At 34.1% G+C, this 5,888-nt stretch overlaps 1 non-coding gene across 1 annotated transcript; it reads right to left on the reverse strand.

The window, feature by feature from the left end:
* Window positions 1–2,076: 2,076 nt before the first annotated feature.
* On the reverse strand, window positions 2,077–2,183 carry LOC128035142 (small nucleolar RNA R71). The gene has a single exon (XR_008191544.1). It is a non-coding gene; the product is annotated as a small nucleolar RNA R71 (small nucleolar RNA).
* Between the last annotated feature and the right edge of the window lie 3,705 nt (window positions 2,184–5,888).

Raw genomic sequence — 5,888 nt, forward strand, 5'->3', positions numbered from 1 at the left:
CCAGATAGCTATCAGGTGTGGCAACAATTCTGGACGTAATCTAGAATTCACTCATATAGCGACATCAATGCAAAAAGATAGCAAAATTAAGGATAACATAGGCTAGGATTTAATGAGTTATAAAATGCAATTTACTAAAATGAAAATGCTAAAATGTATGCTATAGATAACTAAATGGGAACATTTTTACCAATAAGGAGGAAAACCTATGTTCTTTCTAGTGCTATCATTTGGCTGAATGGTTTTCCTCCCTTCACCATAGCCATTCGGTTCAAGAAAATAAAGAATGAAGAAGATGATAATTTTAAGTTAGGTTTATTTTCGTTTATATTATTTCATTACTACTATAACCTTTAAAATTTATAAAATTTACCATGCAACCTATCCATGAATATCCACTCACATTAAATATGGTATAATTACCATCCAAGTCCATGAATTTACCTTTTCTTAGCTCTTAGATCTATTTAACTAATAGCATTCAACTTTTGCACCTTTTTTAATTTAGTCCTTTTCACCTAATTAACCTTTTAAAGATTAAATTTTCTTAATAAAACTTTATTACAACCTTAATAACACTCCATAAATATTTAATAAAATATTTATGACTCGATTTATAGAAATAATGTCCCAATACCTCATTTTCTAAAACCACTTGACTTTAGGGTCTTTTCACTTGAACCTAATTATTCTTTCATTTAACTTAAATTATAAATCAAATTTTTACTATTAAACCATATATTATTCAAAAATATTAAATAATAATATTTACAGACTCGCATGTCAGATTTGTGACCCTGAAACCACTGTTCCAACATCACAGAGAAATGGATTGTTATAGTCTACCCATTACTACCTTAGCCCCAAATCGGTCTGGATTGTGAGGTCGAGAGATAAGTAGTTCTTGCCGACTCATTTGTTTAGTGGAAGAACGAGAGATCTTGCTAGTGTAGCAACTAGTTGATTGAGTAGACACCCAAAATAGGAATTAGTTGTGACCACCAAAGCAATCTAATCACTCATGCTTAGATTTGATTAAGTTAGAATTCATACACTAGAAGTTCAATTTACTTTTTCTATTTTTATTTTTATTTATTACAAAAACCCAAAAATCTCCTATTTATATCTATTCGTAATATGATTTATTTACAGTACTAATTAGATTTATTTGTGTTTAGATAAAGTTAATTTAGTACTCGCCTCCCTTGCATACGATTCTTGGAGTACTTACCTACTTCGTCATAACTATATTACAATCTGACCCGCATACTTGTGGACACAGGTTCAAGTCCATATCTTTTAGTTTGAGTTTTCCCACTCTGGACGTTGGTACGTTTGAAGGCGGTCAAGTTGTTGGCGCCATTGTAGAGGAGGCAACGTTACTAAATTGATTTTAATTTTTATATTCCAGTAGAATAATTAGGAAATTAATAAATTAAAAATATAATTTTTTTTCACTAACATCTTCTATTTTCTTTTTAGTTTCAGTATATGACTCGTAGTAGGGGAACACCTATAGAGCTAGCTACTAATCTTGAAAGACTAATTCGCCAAAATCGTAAACAGTAACATCAACAACAACATATGCAAAATCAACCACCTGCTGTAGGCAATTTACCACATTATAATTCATTGTTTGATGAGATTAACAATAATAACCCATAGGACTTACAATCACCACCGTAGCTACCCGCAAAAATACGTATGGTGCGAAACAAAAGAAACCTAAAGCATTATGTGCTACCAAACCTAGAGATGGTTCAAGGAAGCATCATAAATCCAACCATCATGGCTAACTATTTTGAAATAAAACTAGCCATGATCCAAAATAATTTGAAGTTTAGAGGACAATGATGAAGGACCCAAATCAGTATTTAAAACGGTTCCTTCAGCTTTGTGATACATTTAAATACAATGGGGTCACCGATGACACTATTCACCTTTGACTGTTCTCCTTCTCCTTAATTGATAACGCCTTTTCTTGGTTAGGTTCGCAAGCACCAGGATCCATCACGATATGGGATGAACTTGCAAGAAGATTTATACAAAAGTTTTTTCCCTATTAGCAATACAGATCAACTAAGGAGAGAGATCACAATGTTCAAGCAGTTAAAAGGAGAGAGCTTTCACAAAGCTTGGGAGCATTTTAAAATGCTAATACAGAGATGCCCATATCATGGATTACCAAAGTGGCTGAGGCTGCAAAATGTTCTACAATCGGTTGGAAGTGCACAAATTTTTAGGACTGGATGGAACCGTTGGAGGAGCCTTTATGAACAAAACCTACGAAGATGCGTATGAGTTTTTAGAATAGTGTGATCGGTTCCTACCAGTGGCCAACCAAATGGTATACATATAGCTAGAAACCATCTACAATAAAAGTTGTCTAGGAGGATGATAGATACCAATGAATTGTGTACAGACTCAACCGCATAGAGTCCTCATCTAATGCGTCATCTATATATGGAGGAGACAAACCTCTCTTTCATTACATTAATAATCCAACTGTGGATGTCAACTAGCTTGGGAATAGGGGTGAAAACCTTTATTCAAATAATTATAATCCATGTTGGATAGATCACCCAAACCTGAGATGGGGCGGAAATCAAGGAGAAGGTAACAGTGCGCAACCAATTAAAAATACTAATTATCAACCTCTTTATCTATAGAAGCCTAAAGAAAGGGCCAACCTAAATAACCATACTTTATGTGGTCAACACTTGAATCGGATCGAGGGGGGATGCAGTCAATGAGGACTGAAGTAGAATAGGTGCATTTTGAGTGCACTAATACTACGAAAACATTGACTAAGCTTGAAGACCAGATGAGCCAATTGATGAGCATGATGGGAGATATCAAAAGACAAATTGGCATTAGAATCCCAAGCAATATAGAAAATAATCATCGAAGAGAAGGGAAGGAGCATGTGAAAGCAATTGCGCTCTTTCAGGCAAAGTACTAAGTAGCTCGAAAAAACTAACTCACAAGGGGAATAAAGAGGATTTTGAGGATCTTCAAGAAAATCCCCAAGAAATTGAGACTAAACCAGAACTAAAGGAGGAAGCTAAGCTCGTAATTGATCTAGAGGACTAGCCAATTAAAGAACCTACACTGATAAGGGTACTATTCCCTTCACTGATAGAAGAAAAATAAAGACAGGATGTGGTAGAATTTGTAAGTTTTCTAAGTTTATTTAAATACATGAATGTTAACTTGCCTCTAATTGATTTAATTGAAAAGGTTCCTAAATACGCCAAATATTTAAAAGAGATTATGTCTAGGCGTAGAAAAATAAAAACAAGAGAGCAAGTTAAGGTAAGTGCCTCATGTACTACGATTATATCCAAACAAATGCCCCCAAAACTCAAAGACCGGGGGAGTTTTACAATACCTATAGAGATAGGGGATATACATTTTATCAATGCTCTATATGATTTAGGAACCAGTATTAATTTGATTCCCTTATCTATATATGAAAAACTCAAGTTAGGGGAACTTAAAAATACCAGATCACACTAAAATTAGCTGATAGGTCTTCAGTAGAACTGAAAGGAGTACTTGAAGATGTGTTGGTCAATTTGAGGAGCATTACCATCCCAGCCAGTTTATTATTCTAGACTTTGAAAATGACCGGGAGATACCCATTCTGCTGGGAAGGTCATTGATAGCAACTTCAAGGTCAACCATTTATTTAGAAAAAAAAATAATTAATAATGAGGATCAATGATGAGATAGAAATTTTAAATGTAGTCACCGAAAGAATGAGGAAAATAGGGAGAAATTAGGAAAATAATGCTATGAAATATTTGTAAAAACCCCCTAATTACCCTGAGCCAGGGGAAATGTTCTCTGTAATCAGTGTAGGTAGAAAAAGCAAGTTTAAAAAAAGGGGACAAGCGAAGGAAGGTGGAGTGGCACGATGGATGTTAGAAAAAAAAATGATAGAAATGAAACAAGAAGAGCATCCACAGGCACCTTGGTTGAGCTGACAGATAAATTCAGCAACTAGAATTAACATTCTTAATTGAATTTCAATGTTATTTATATTATTGTATTTTTAACTAACTGATAGTTTAGACTTTAATTCTTATTAAATTTTTGTTTAAATAAAAACTGAGACACTCTGAAAATAGGAAGTCTGGGAGAAAACAAAGTCGGTGTCGCAACACAGTACCCCCGTGTTGCAACACCTCATCAAAAATTGAAAGAATCAAGAAAATCATCTCGATGTTGTGACATAGCACCTCTATGTCACGACACAGAGGATAATTTACCCAAGTTTTTAAAATTTCAAAGTGTTTCACGACATCGAACCCTGATGTCGTGACATCGACAACCTACCAGGGGTGTCGCGACACAAAACCCCTTTATCGTGACATTATTATAATTTTTTGCAAGGTCAACCCGACCCGATTGCATAACCCGATGGATTAAACCTAATCTTTCCCAATTTTTAACCTTAAAACATCTTGTTTTAAAACCTAAAACCCTTTTTAACTTAAACTTAAAATTCTTTTCAATCTCTAAACTCTTTCAAATTATCTCAAAATTCTTCAAACCCTAATTTCCTTTCTTCTTCATTTCTCTTCTATTTTGCTGCAATCTCTTCTTTTTTATTTTGGTGCAGGTTATACATCAAGCATCCATACGGGAGGCCATAACAACACATTTAAAGGAAACAAACAAGACTTCAAGGACAAGGTTAAGAGTTCCAAACCTCAAATTTTATTGTTCCATTGCTTTTGAAATACATTTTTTGAATTTATTAACTTTTTTAAGTGTTAATATCAAATATACCTTCGTAAATAATGTACAAGAACCACTGGTGGTTTCGAATCCTTTAAAATTTCAAAACCAAAATGCCAAAAAGTATTTCCTCGAACTTCAAGGCAAAACTTTTATTTAGGAAAAGGGATTCGAACCTTTGATGGTTTTTTGCAATGAAATTTGGTTTTTAGTATGGTATCATAGTTGGAAGCGTTTCTGCACAATCCCAAAAGAAAATGTTGTTATTCCTCTTGTGCAAGAATTTTATGTTGCTATCAGGGATAAAACTCAAATACCACATTGTGTCATGTGGAAAACGGTAACAGTACAAGGTAAGGATGTGTCATTCTCCCCAAAAGAAATCTGTAAATATTACGATGCTCTATATTATGACTCTGGCTATTTAGAAAACACTAATCTAACAGATTTGAAGATGTCGATATGGAAAGCATTTTTAAATAATTAACTAAAAATTGAGGTGAATGGAACCTCCGACTAGATACCGGACTACCGACCAATCCTATACTTTTTCCAAGAGCTAAAAAGTGGATGCAATTTATTTGCACTAGAATTATACATGCTCTTAATGTTTCTAATGTCAATACATTCCGAGTTATTTTATTATATGTCATTTTACAGAAGAAACATATATGAATAGGGCAATGGATCCATCAAAGTATGAAATGTTGCATTAGTGGCCAGAAGGTTGGGATTTTCTTTCCCCATCTCGTGATAGCACTTTGCAAGAGAGTCGAGGTTCCAATGGAAGAGAACGAGTAGTTCATGCATACAACAAAGAGCTTAATAGGCAATTTTATGTACACTCAGTACGTAGAACCCAATCAAAAGTAGATAATAGATTGAAACCAAAGGAGAAAAGAAAATATGGACATCCCGACTTCGCTCAAAAGAAGATTAAAATCAACATCTGCACAAGAAAAGAGTGAGACCAGTAGTGAAAAAATTGACAATATGATAATATGGATGCAAGAAATAGGCTCTATTCTTCATGAATTTGCAATGTGAAACAACATGAGAATATATAATTATCCAGTAGATATGTTCGGCCCAACGCATCCAAAGCACGAAGAAGAGAAGTAAGAGACTGAAGAGCAGGAAGA

The sequence above is a fragment of the Gossypium raimondii genome, chromosome 11, assembly GCF_025698545.1.
Source record: "Gossypium raimondii isolate GPD5lz chromosome 11, ASM2569854v1, whole genome shotgun sequence".
In the NCBI taxonomy this organism is placed as follows: domain Eukaryota; kingdom Viridiplantae; phylum Streptophyta; class Magnoliopsida; order Malvales; family Malvaceae; genus Gossypium; species Gossypium raimondii.